Source organism: Pinus tabuliformis, chromosome 9 (genome assembly GCF_031772625.1).
Source record: "Pinus tabuliformis cultivar Carrire ecotype Pingquan chromosome 9, CPIR1, whole genome shotgun sequence".
NCBI classification, from domain to species: Eukaryota; Viridiplantae; Streptophyta; class Pinopsida; order Pinales; family Pinaceae; genus Pinus; species Pinus tabuliformis.
Genome location: NC_142307.1, coordinates 809,162,040 through 809,176,445, shown reverse-complemented (window position 1 = coordinate 809,176,445; position 14,406 = coordinate 809,162,040). Strand labels below are relative to the sequence as shown.

Here is a 14,406-nt window from a genome sequence, read left to right as displayed (position 1 = left end):
CCATAAACTTTGGGAGTAAGAGGATTGCTTTCAATCAGCTTTTTGCTAATAGAATTAAGAGAAATATTAGATTTTATGGTTTGCGCGATTTCTTTAGAAACTAAAACAAGTTTGAATTTGATTAGATCCGAAATTTGCAGGGTTAGGAAGGATTTCGATTTTTTATTTCGCGGGTTATTTTCACTTCACTTGGAATTGGCGAACAACATTTCGAGCGTTCTTTGTGGAGTGACTGATGGTGGTTCTATTGTGAAAACCCTACGTCTGGAGGAGATCGCTAAAAAGAAACAATCTGCAAAGTTTAATAAGATGCAAGGTGTTGATTCTCGTTTCATCGGTGGTGCGTCCTTTTCATCTCCAGCAATGAACCGGATTAGTCAACACCAGATCCTTGCTCTTAATTATGGGATCTGTAGCCAAGACTGTGAGGTTGTCTCATCAAGCAGAACGATTGATCTCCATTAACGATGATATACTCATAGATCCTGAGGTCATTTCTCTGCATGAAGACCTCCCTTCTCCTCTTACCTCATCGACCTGTTTTGCTATCTTGTCAGCCTATTTGCCTCTCTCCATTCCTGTTTTCCATTCCCCTCCATCAAGGATAGAGCCCCCTCCGATCCTCAACGGTTCTCTTGTTCTGGTTACTGAGTTTTCCCTCTCATTCTTCAACCCTCCATGTATTTCCTCTAGCCAATCCGGTTTCTATCAATCGGTCAATCCCCCTCCATCGCAGATTGAACCCCCTCCTGCTCAAATCGACCAATGTGCTCTTGCTTTAATTTCTGATTCCGCCTGCGCATCCTTCATCCCTCCCAACCTTTCCTCTAACCATTCCCAATTTCCCTCAGCGTGCCAATCCTAGCCCAATCCTCCCTCCCTCTCTCTCTGTCATTGCCCTCAATTCGGCTCCCTCAAGAGTTTCTCCTGCGTCCCTTATTAATCATTTCCATTACATCAATTTCGAAGATTCTAACACCTTTAATTTTTGTAATATAAACAGTAACTGATTTTATTTCATATAATAGTAAATACAATAATAACAATTGTAATAGTTTTTATAATAACAATAATAATTCTTCCAACTCTATTTCTAATACAAATTCTAATAATAGCAATATTATTTTTAGTTTTTCTAATAATAACAATACAAATAATAACCTTAATAACTCTAATTTATCCAAAATAATTCCTAATAAAAATAAACGTAATATTATTTTTAATAATAATAATTCCTTATGTCTTTCTAAAAATGTGATTAATCTTTCGAGTATTGATTTAGATTATTTCGCCTAATAATAATAATAATAATTCCTTATGTCTTTCTAAAAATGTGATTAATCTTTCAAGTATTGATTTAGATCATTTTGTTCTTTGCCTCTTAAATAAAGGGCTTAATTTTGCCTTGGCCCCTAGAAAAATTCTAATCAATGACATTATTTGTAACATTGAATTTGAAATTCGTGACTTTCCCGATAATGTCAAGGAGGTTATTCTGCGAGAGTGCGCTATTGTGCTTAGGAATGCTAAGAATCCTAAAAGCAACATTAACAAAAATGAGTTTCTTTCCCTTAAAGACTTAAGGGATAACCCCACCATTGTCATCCCAAAAGCTGATAAAGGAGGGGTCATTGTTATCCTTAATAAGGCTGACTATGTTAACAAAATGATCGACCATCTTCATAAAAGTGGTAGTTACATTAAGCTTAAAAATAATCCCCTTAAAAGAGTTCCCAAAGAAATTGTGAAAGCCATAAAATCTAATATTTCTCTTAATTCTATTAGCAAAAAGTTGATTGAAAGCAATCCTTACCTCCAGAATTTATGGCCTCCCGAAGGTCCATAAACTGGGATCTCCTTGAGAACTATTGTTAACACGATAGGTGGGCCCTTTTATCTTCTTGCTAAATTTCTGGCTCAAAAGCTCAATCCTCTTCTTGGTCGCACTGAGTCATTTGTCAAAGGCTTTGCCTCCTTTATCAATGAGGTGAAATATATTAGGTTTGACCCAGGTGATTTGTTAGTAAGCTTCGATGTCGTATCCCTTTATACAAAAATCCCTATTCAAGAGGCCATTGAAGTTATTGATCAGATAGCTGGAAATGAAACGACCAAATTGGTAGTCTATGCCTTGCCTCCACTTTTTTCAGCTTCCAAGGTGGGTTCTTTGAACAAACTTGTGGGGTTGCGGCAAGTTCTCCCCTTTCCCCCATAGTGGCCAACTTATTCATGGAAAATTTTGAGACCAAAGCTTTGGCCTCTGCTCCATTCCACCCTAATAAAAGGAAGAGGTTTTTTGATGACAACTGTGTCATTTGGCGTCGTGGTCATGAGAAATTTGGATTTGTTTCTCAACCATCTTAATTCCCAATCTGAATCCATCCAATTCACGATGGAATTTGAGGTTAATGGGTGCCTTCTGTTCCTTGATATTCTCCTCTCCCGGAGGGATGATTGTTCCATTTCTCACCAAGTTTTTCACAGGAAACCTCACACAGAGAGTTTTTGAAAATAATGGCTACATCAGACATCAAAGCCTCAAAGCATTCTGAAGAGCCTGTAAAGAATCTCGTGTTAAGCCTGCTTGTGATGATCATATTTCCAATGTGTCGCTTCCCTTCATCCAAGGGACCAAACATAAGATTCTTCATGTTCTTAAAAGGAATAAAATTGCTACTACTTTCAAACCCCTTAATACCATTATAAATTCTCTTAGATCCGTTAAAGACCTAGTTAACCTTAAAGGCATGAAAGGGGTATACTCAATTCCGTGCTTGTGTGGGATTCCTTACATTGGTGAGACTGGTCGCTTCATAAACCAAATAATCCAAGAACATGCAACGGGCATTAGGCACAAATTTTCTTGTTCCTCAGCCTCAGTTGAACATGCTGCGAAATCGAAGCACCATGTCTGCATTGAGGATAGTCAGGTCATTGCCATGGTTGATCATTTCCTTTTTTCTATTTACATATTTTTTGTTCTATGTTCATTTCTCTCTCTTATATTCTACTTTCTTCGTTCGATCTTTTCTTTCTTTTCTTCTTTCTTGATTCTTTGTTTCCTTTTCCAGCTTCCTTATTTTTTTATCTTGAGAGTTTAATAAATAATTATTATATTATAACTATGTTTGAGTCTTCTTTTTATAATTTATATATAAGTTTCTATTTTATCATTAATAATTACATTATTAATATAATTCTATTAATTTCTAATTTATAACTAGTAATAAACACTTCTACTATTTAGCTTTAACATTCATATCTAAAATAAAAAATAAAAATAAAAAAATGATTAATAATTAAAATTTTATCCCATTAATTTAGTATTATATAATATTATATCATATCATTATAAACACTAATTTTGTGCATAAGAAAATTGAAATTGAAATTGAACAATTAATAAATAATTTAATATTATATCTCCTTAACTAATTTTTAACAACCTTTTCCTAAGGGCTAATTCCAGGCAAGGATGCTTCTTTCTGCTATTTAAACCTTTGTGAAGATGGATTTTTTCACCATTTGTCTCGAGGATGAACCACATTAGTTGGTTCGAAATGTCAACAAAATCTCTACAATGTGATTAATTTGAAAGACAAACTTATATAAATATATATATATATATATATATATATATATATATATATATAGATGCCATAGTTGACATTGTTTTATATACCATGTGCATAGTTGATATTGAAATATTTTATTTGTGAACCATATCCTCTACATTAAAATGTTATTTTGTTACTAATATATTTTTAAATAAATGTGCTTAGTATTTTATTTATGAGTCACATTGATTTTTTTTTATTGTAATTTATATTTTTGAAATCTCACATATAAATTTTATACCAAAAATTGAAGTAATTGATTTTTTTTTTCAATTACTTTCCCTTTGGACATTGAAATATCTTACTATGGTGAGCATTAAAATAATTTAATTTCACTTTCTCTTAATATACATATATATGAACTTGATATTGAAATATATTAGTGCCCACCAAGGATGAGGTTTGAACCTCATGGAGGAGATGTTGAGGATGGAAGCCACTTTTGTGGGAATTAAAGTATACCAAGCCACATGCAAGCTAGATTGAGTTTAATACAATCTTAGTGATAACATCCCGCTCATGGATATATTGTTCTTCATTCCAATGGGCGAGTTCGCCTGAACTTAGGCTCAAACTAGTCACCAAAAAAACATAGATATTCCAATAATTTATCTAAGTTCTATACTGAATTTTTTTTAAACAATATAAAAAATTTACATTTTTCTCACACATGAAAATGAAAATATGTGGTTATTTTTACTTTTAACTTCTAAAGTTGATATAAAATTATGTTACTTAAGATGGAAATCCAATTATTTTATTTATTACTTCCACATGTCATTTATACTAAGTTGTAATATCAACAATAAATAGAGTGAGTACGATGAGACTATAATTATTAATCTTTTATTTAAATACTTTTAATTAAGACCAAACAAATATGTTTATTCATTTTTGTTTTATATTATAGTTGACATTAATTTTTATTTACAATATATTTTATTTTAAAAATAACACTTGTTAATCCCCGATTAGGGTGAGAGCTAGGGTTGAATCTATGGTGTGCTTACGACCGCCATAGTTATAAGAACGAAGATAATAAATGTAAGGGGTGGCCTCACATGCATTCACAAGTGTAACGAGATGGTAATGTACGTTGGCTCAATTACGGAGGCATCTTTGTCAGTCTTATGCCTTAAGCATGTGGTAAGTTAGCATCCATGTATTGTATTTGTTATTGTTGAGAGATGGTTCTGGAACTTGTAGGGAGTCTAATTGTAGCCAAAAAGAATGAGATAGTGGAGGACGCCCAACCCCGTAGTGCAGGGATGGTCTAGGCATTACAGCAAGGCATGGACACCTATGTGTATGTTGTATTATTTCTTCCACTCCTTATTCATATAAATTGCATAGATTTCGGTGAAGTACTACTCGAATGGTTGATTGCATGGATTGAGAAATGGTATTCTATCTCTATGTCTACTTGGAATCAATGGGATTGACCTCTTTGGAGGTTTATTAGGGGAAAAACACAACGTAGATGGGTATTTATGTATATTCCTTTTTGTATTGGTGGTCACCACAATGTTCAGTTTGTGTATATACAAATTGCCTAGAGGAGGTTTCAAACCTTTTGTTGTTGTTCTACTTCTATGTTGTTGGGTCGAGTTTGTTCAGATTACATTATGGAAGATGGGGGTTTTATGCATTTTATATATGGTCTTGAGATTAAATATGTTGTGGTTGTCTTATGGGTTGGTGGGTTGGTCTATATGGTTAGTCTGAGGTCTATGGTTCTCTTTGTGCGACATTCTCACCTTATTTTCTAGGTTGGGGCTATGGATAGTCTATTGGGATACCCTCTTTCAAATGGTTCAATGTTATCTCAGTTGGTGGTATGTCTTCTTGTTGATTCAATACATACTTGGCCAGGTTAGAGTTATCGATAGTCTATTGGGATACCCTCTTTCAAATGGTTAAATGTTATCGTAGTTTATAGTATGTTTTCCTATTAATTCAATGCATACAAGGTCTAGACCAGTCTTGGCCCTTCAGTCATCACCTTTAGAAGAACTAATTCAAGATATTGGTTGGTGCAAAGGTTCTCGATCAACTTCTAGTGGTTGGATGCCAAAACAGGCTTATGGGTGTCTATAGAAGTTTTCCATAGTGACGAGCACGACACGGATTGGTCTGAGACGTTGCAATAATGCCAATCCCAACAGGGGTCGAGGCCAAGGAAGTGGGGCAACCAAAGGAGGTTGGGGTGGCAGACAATGTCGAGTAGACAAAGGAAAGGGGCATGGTGGAAGGACCTAGTTAGGTTTGGAGGCTATCGCAAACCACAACACATCTTCTTTGAACTCTGTGGGCTTCAAATTGGAAGAATGGGACGAGATTATAGACTCCAAGTCAAAACCAAACACAAAAAAGTTAGTGAGTGACTTGGGCAACATCGTAGCAGATCCTGGATACACCAAAGGGAGAAGGACCTTATACTCTCATACATTGCTTCTATATTAGAGAATGAATACCTTGATGTCCAAGGCCATGGTAGCGACACCAGGTCGTCCCACGCGGACACCTGAAGAGTTGGATTTGATTAGATGAGAAATACATCAATTGAAGTTTTGTATGATACAAGTGAATAGGAAAATTGCAAGAATTGAAACTCACATTCCATGTATTCCCCCATCAGCCCAGCAAGGATCCAACTCTCATCTAGTCATTTGATGATTAGAGTTTTTTTATCTACAGTCAGTAGCCCTTGGACACTATCAGGATAGCGGTGGAAGCTAGCATGATATTTCAGTGTTTTTAGCTTTTTGACACTCGATGAGGGCATGTAAATTTTGGTCAAGATATGACTCCACTACATGGTCAATAGACCTAGTTTCCCTTGGGGCAGGTTAATATCATCTAGTTATTTTTTGAACTTGCATGTACAATTTTCCTTTTTGAAACAAATAGAAAGACCCAAAACCAACTTACAAATAAAAGACACTTGTTAAATTGAAAATTGAGCACTCAAAAAATTACACATCTTCTTTTTATTAAAATATAGAATACACTTCTCTACACAATTAGTATATTTTAATAATAATAATTTAAAAAAAAATAATATAATAAAATTAATTCACATGAAAATACCTCCTCTCATGGTTAAAAAAGGTATTTCACAAAAGTTATATTTATTCTTTAGTTTTTTTAGTATTTAATGAGTCGTTAATATCCAATTTTCCATGAACACTTAATGCAAAGGGTTCTAGAATACAAGTTTTTTTAATAATAAAAATTAAATTAAATATGAAGTATTTTTCATCTTCCTGAGTAAAGGATATGAGGGATTATTTCTTCTATATAATTAACCATTATGGTAAGAACCATTGTTGTTGGATTTGTGATTTCAGTTAATCAAATATTGTTACTTTGGGCTATGGAAAAAAGGTTTTGTTTTGAAGATGTAGAATTATTGTTGGAATTTGGATTTCTCTTTACGCGTCATGCATTTTTTTTTAATGTTTTGGGTTTTTATACTTCTTGTCATGCAAGGTTATGCTTAAAATTTTTCTCTTCAAAAGTGATGTTCTGATAATAAATTAACCATTCACCAATAAATGTTTGATTAAAAAATTATCTTTCAATAATATAGTTATGTTAAAAAAATTCACATATTTATCACAAGGAAAAAACAAAATGACCATAACACACAAATGACTTCTTAAATCTTGAATCTTGGTTTAAAATTGTATGGAACACTCACAATAAAATGTTAGAACTTGAAATCAAATGTCCTTGACCTAGACATGCCATAGCATTTGTATCTATGAGATATGACTAAGGAGATCTTATTGGACATATAAGATGACCAACATAGTAATACTAATGAATGCTATCAATAAGAAATCAAAAGTATATTAATTAATATGATTTACATAATCAAATATATAATATTGGATTGGATTTAAACATAAAGTATACATTTTACCGTATATATTTTAGTATTGCATTGGTTCATGGGATATACACTAATATTAACAAGATTGAATGCATAGAATCTTAACCTTGTAAAAATTAAAAGACTAAACTTATAATAAATGGATATGGTGGATCTCTTAATATTACATTATAGTATTATGTTATGATTTCCTCCTTCGATATTACATTCTCATAGAGCAAACACATATAAGTATTAAATGTGGTAAAAACATACTTTGATCAAATCTTTACATTTATTTATCACCAATATATCTATATATAGATATATCTATATATATATATATATATATATATATATATATATATATAACAAAACCATTGTGTATTAATGTAACAATGATGACATAATAGGAGAAGGAAGGAGACATTAGCGCCTATCCCCCTTTGGTGTCAACTTTCTAAACTCCTAAAATAGATTGAAGTTTGGAAAAATTTTCTTCTATAAAAGACTTTGTGAAAATCCCACAACCATCAGAGAAATTTTGAGGTCTAAGATGTGCCTCCTAAGGATTATTATAAAATAAGATTGGATTACCTCATCAAATTTGGAGGGAAAAAAGAAAATAACTTTTCAACTTGTATTTTCAACTTATCTCCCTTTGATTTTACTCAAATTTTGAGTCGGGGCACTCGTTGGATGCAAAATTTAATTTGTGTCCAAGGAGTACCTATGTTGCATACTTTCGATGAACTCTACTACACAAAAAATGTGAAATACATGAAAAAACGTGATTGCAATCATGTTTTTTCATGTATTTCACATTTTTCATGTAGTAGGGTACATCGAAAGTATGCAACATGGGTACTCCTTGGATGAAAAACTAAATTCTGCATCCAACGAAAACTCCCACTCGAAATTTGAGTAAAATTAAAGGGAGATAAATTGAAAATACAAGTTGAAAAAGTAGTTTTTTTTTTTACTCCAAAAATGGTGAATCATCCCCCATGGTTGACATCATCATATTGAGAGTTATTGGTTCTTATAAAGTTGATTTTTGTTGTACTTTTTTGTTTTGAGGCCCATTTTGGATCTCAAAATTTCTCTAATGTTGATCATCTACAAGGTAAAAGAGGACTTCAAGAATATAATCTTGAATAATATTTCTAATGAAGTGCATGTATAGTTCAATGTGTTTGTTGTGCTAACATTGAATTGGGTCTTTGTCATGCTTAATGAAATTCAAATTGTCACCTCATAGTGTGGTTGGATTTTTCCCTCCTTTTTCTCCCCCGCTTTGTTTCTTCTTTCTTCTCTTGCCCCCTTTCCCATGAGACCACCTTTCTAACCTTCCCCACCACAATACATTTTTGTTTCCTTTTTTGTTTTTTTTCCTCTTGCCTCATCTCTTTGTTTCCCTAATTTTTTATCCTATGGATTTCTTGTTGACATGTATTTATTCTTCCCCCTCGATTAATATTGTTTCATAATAATAATAATAATATTAATAATAATAATAAGAATAATAATAATTATTATTATTTAATTATTTATTTCTTGGCCATTAATCATCCCCTCCCCCCACAAATATTTTAATTCTTATTAATCTGGTTCTCTAATAATTATTACTATTTATAAATATTTTTAATTTAGTTTTCATGGACCCCGGGTCATTTTAATTAATAATTAATAATTACACATTTTTTTGGGTCAAATGGTTCTCTTGGTCCTTTAATAATTATTACTATTTATAAATATGTTTAATTTATTTTTCAAGGTTTTAACACCCCCGACTAATTTAATTAATAATTAATAAGCTCGTTTTCTCGAGTAAAATTGTCCTCTTGGTACTTTAATAATTATTACTATTTATAAATAATTTTAAATTACTTTTCATGGTTTGACCACCTCTTATCAATTTTAATTAATAATTAATAATCACATTTTCTTGGATGAAATGGTCCTTTCAATAATTATCCTCTCCCCCTCTTATTTATTCATCTCCTTGCACTCTTTTCTAAATGTTAAGCTTTAATAGTCCCCAATGATGGGTGGAGCATCCATCTAAAACATTGAATTTCCAAAAGTTATACACAATATAATTCTGAAAGCTCATGCAATACGCTGACTAATTGTGGAAATCTACATATTCAAACTATGTTTAGAGTTATGAAGATTTCAAGACTTATGATATCTATTATTAGGCATAGAATTCCCCTGCAAGAAGGTGTAAAACCTTTTAGATTAGAGTTAAGACAAGTCAACCCAATACTTTTAGTTGTAATATAAAGGAAGTAAGGAAACAATATATTCAAAATTAGGAAAAAAAATTGATAAATTCATTTGTGTATAGATTTTACAAATCTTAATACAATTATTTTGAAACACAACTACCCTTTACTAAAAATGGATCACATTTTACAAAAGGTAGTTGGTGCTCGAAGGATTCCTATGATGGATGGTTTCTTGGGTTATAATCAAGTTGTTGTGAAGAGAGAGACATATTTAAAATTGTTTTTACTATTCCTTGAGGAACATTTATATATGAGAAAATACCTTTTAGACTAGTGAATGTAGGAACAACATTCGAGGGAGAAATCAATATTGTTTTTCTAATGAAAAAAACATATTTAAAGGTTTTTATTTGGATGATGTGACTGTCTTTCAAAATCTAAAGAGGATCATATTAGGCATTTAACAAAAGTTTTCAAAAAAATCAAGTGAAATGGCTTATCACTAAATCCTAAAAAAAAAAATTGCCATGACAATAGGAAAATCGTTAGGTCATATTATCTCCATAGATGATGTAAAAATTGATTCTAAGAGAGTTCAAGCCATTTAGAATATAAATTTCCCAGGACATAAGCAAGACGTGTAGTCTTTCTTAGGGAATATTAATTATTGAATAAAGTCTATACCAAAATTGGTTAAAATTGTAAAATACATAACAAATATGCTTAAAAAGGGAGTTGAGGTTAACTATTCTAAATTAGAGAAATCTTCTTTCCATCAAATTATGAGAGTCATAGGGGAAGAATTTGATCTCATATTCCATATTACTATGAAGAATTTATAATTTCCCCATATATTTTTTTTCAAAACATACAATTGTAGCATTTTTGTTGTAGAAAAAATAGGAAGGGTTTGAATAACCTTAGTATTTTTAATAGAGCCTTTCAGAATGTTGAATCAAAATATGAAATCAAGCAAAAATAGGTTTTTTCTTGTTTAAAGTATTAGAAACATTTTAAGATTATCTGATACATTCTAGAATAGTTTTTTTTATGTTCTACATGTGGTTGTTAAAGATATTCTTGAGTAGTAGGATTGTGATGGAAGTAGAGGAAAATTGATAACAAACATCCAGGAGTTTGACCAAGAAATTAGGTTGAGTCAAATTTCAAAACCCTTCGAATTAATGAACTTAACGTTTGTTTTCTTATTTTTAATAACTCATATTTGCTTCCCCCGATGTGGGTGTTAATGTGGTAGATATGTGGGTATTGGGGCTAGTGTCCACCACCCCTTGGGACATGATTGGAATTTAAGGAGGGGGGACACACTTTTCCCCCATATGCATATGCATGTATCCCTCTAGTTGGCATTTTCAATGGTTTAATGGTGGTTTTGAGTCTGGCTTGTTGTGGTGGTTTGAGTGGAGGTGAGGGTTGATCCTCGACCTCCCACTGATTCTCTTTAATCAAGCCATGTTGGTGTGGAGCATGGTGTTGAGTTGGGTTTTTAGTAATAAGACATTAAGAGGTGTTTTTGCTGGCCCATGCAAGAAGATGAAGAATTATTGGGGAATTGTGACTGGCTTGGTCCATGCATGGTTTCCTGGAATTTGGTTTGCTAGTGGATTAGTGTCGACATCAATAACTTCTCGTAGTATTGTGGTCCAGGTTGTTCTCTCTTTGTGTATGTCTTTTTCCTTTCATTATATCATGGTATATGTCTCTGAGGTCATAGGGTTGGTAGTTTGGGATTGGGTTGGTTTACCACATGGTCTATGCATTTTAGTTTGGGTTTCTCTTAATTGTTTTAAGTTTGGTAAGGTTGGCTCTGTTTGGTTTAATTTCTTTGATTTTTGGTGTGTGAAACTTCTTTCATGACCAATATTCCCACTACTGGTTAAACATCGAAGTGGGTCATGTACTATTAGTGTTTGTGATCTCATTTTTAGTTGGTGCCTGGTCCTATGTGTAATGGTTTTGGAGAGTGAGTCCTTAGTCGAGGCTACCATGTCCTCTGTCTCTCTCATGGGGGCTTATGCCTAGTCAGAGTTAGGTGTCTTGAGTTATGGTGATGATATCATGGGTTGGTATCCTGGTCTGTTAGAAGGTAAGTAGAGGGGTTCAAGTAGCTACTCCAAGTGTGCCCCACGAGGCTCAGTTATGCGCCAAGGTAGAGGATGCAGTGTAGACCATGGGGAGTAGGCTTTGATATGTAGGTCCAAAGAAAAGTGATACCCTTCACTTATGATTCAAGTACCACTTACTTCAATGTTGTTCTGCTAGATACAAGGAAGGAAATTCACAAGCTTGAGAGAGGCGCTAAAAGACAATCCCATTCAGACTCCAATATTATGGAGGACATGCTAGTATGGGTTCTTGACCCTGGGCACACCAAGAGTAGGAAGAAGCAATACTTGAATTTAGTGGCTCTACAATGGAAAATGAAGAACTTGTCGGGTCTGGTTCTGAAGAACAAGAAAGTAGGGAGATACAATGTCTTTTCCACCCTATAAGACTTTAAGATAATGCTAAGGAACCAATGTTTCTATTTGGATAGGATAAACTCTCACTTGGCGCATGTGGAAAGTCATATTGCCTGTGAATCAAGCAATGGGGATCTATTGTATCCTCCATGCTCAAGTGTGAGGGTCCCTGTGACAATTTCCTCTTTGGATAATGACTAATGATGGAGAAGAACATCATTGCAGTTGAATGTCATTTAAAATGGTTTTCGGTCTGGTTTTCAAAGTTATGGTCTCTTCGCTGGATTATTCCTTATTTTTTTAAGTGTTGGTGCTGACTTTGGGCATTAGACTTATTGCTTTTTACTTGGCTATGATGGTTATGCATGGTTCATTTTATGTTATATGTATTGGGTTTTTTGTTGTCGATATGCCAGTTATGGCTATCTTGTTTGGTGCAATTATGTTGATGAATCTGTTTTGTAATGGGTCGATGGAAATTGTTTTGGTCATGGTGCAAATTTGGGTATGGGTACTATATTTTGGGGATTGAATGAGGAATGTTTGGTCTTGGTTCACCAACCATAGCATATTGAAGAGGATCTTATGCCTCAAAAGGCAATCTATAAAAAACTATGTATCTATGTTCTTTTATTAATATAATAGCCTTAATTTACAAAAAAAGAAAAATAACTGACATTTGTTTAAAATCATGGAATCATTGGACCTGCATCAATGAATTGTCGAATGATTTTCAAAATCATCTTGGTATGTAGATATTTTATACTTCTTGATAAATGTATAACCCACTAAACATTTAGGAAAATCCCAATCTAGATCATTGAAATGGAGAGCCATTAAGTACTCCATAATTAATGATAAGTTATATAGGAAAGGTTTCGTTGGGACTCTTGTTATGCCGTAAGGAATTTCCCTCTGAAACCAGCTTCTCACCTGTCATCATTTTTTGCCGTTTGATCCATCCTTAGACGATTGGATTATCGATATCCGTTGATTTAATTGCACCTGACGGGTATTGTTTGGTTTATGGATTATCCAGATCCGTTGATTTAATTGCACCTGACGGGTATTGTTTGGTTTATTAATTACTAACTGATTTTAACAACTCACAGTGAATCCGTTGGAGCGGTTGTGTTTATAGTAACTGCTTTATTAGTGGCTATAACTGTGTGCAGAAGGAAGACTCTTGATTTTGGCGAGAGTTTTGTTGTTAGTGGTTTTACAGATAATGATTTCCACGAGAAGAATCAAGTTGGAGATGGAGGATATGGTTCAATTTATCCGGGTAAACTCTGGGATGGTCGCATCATGGTAGTGAAGAAACTGCATCAGGATAATTGTAAAAGATTCAAACAGTTCATCAACGAGGTGCAGATTCTTTCGACCTTTTATCATCCAATCCTTGTTCATCTCTATAGTTGTAGTTCCCCACAAAGTTCATATCTGCTCCTCATTTATGAATATGTTCCACATGGTACTTTATCAGATCATCTTCACGGGGAACTGAAGAAGGATAAAGATCTAGATTGGGATACCAGTCTCAGAATTTTTATAGAGACTGCCCAGGCCTTAGCATTTCTTCACTGCCATGAACTGCCTATTTTCCACAAAGATGTAAAATCTTCAAATATTCTGCTCGACGAGGAATTGCATGTCAAAGTAGCGGATTTTGGGCTTTCAAGATTTGTACCAGGTTTGTAATTTCAAAATTTTTTTTTTGGGACAGCCCAGTAAGTTTAAGTTTATAGCGCAGTAAGTTTATACCCTATAACTGCAACTGTAACTGTAGTATGGAAAATGTCTATATAGATGGAACTCTTGTGAATACTGAGACTTTTTCTTTTTAATTTATATTTTCCTACACTAAAACAATATGAATAATAGCTTCCAAAAATTTAAACACGAATAAAACTATTGCATGTACACTTTTATTTACTACATATAATAATATAATAATGTTTATAACCACATATCCCTCCAGAGATGTATATGTAGTATGGCTTCTCTGCCTCTGCTCTCTGTTTCTCGGTGATTTTCATTCCAAGTCAATATCACAGCCGCACTTACATACACCCAGGATTTAAGCAGACAGACACGTAAAATCTGTTGTAAAAATAAAGCAAAGCAAAAATCCATTGATGAGAGTAAAGCAAAAGCCAAAGTGCCCAACCGTTGAGATTTTATATTTCTTATTC

At 33.3% G+C, this 14,406-nt stretch overlaps 1 pseudogene; it reads left to right on the top strand.

The window, feature by feature from the left end:
- Positions 1-13,106: 13,106 nt before the first annotated feature.
- LOC149151255 (LEAF RUST 10 DISEASE-RESISTANCE LOCUS RECEPTOR-LIKE PROTEIN KINASE-like 1.2 pseudogene) lies at positions 13,107-13,912 on the top strand (annotated as a pseudogene).
- The last annotated feature ends 494 nt before the right edge of the window (positions 13,913-14,406 follow it).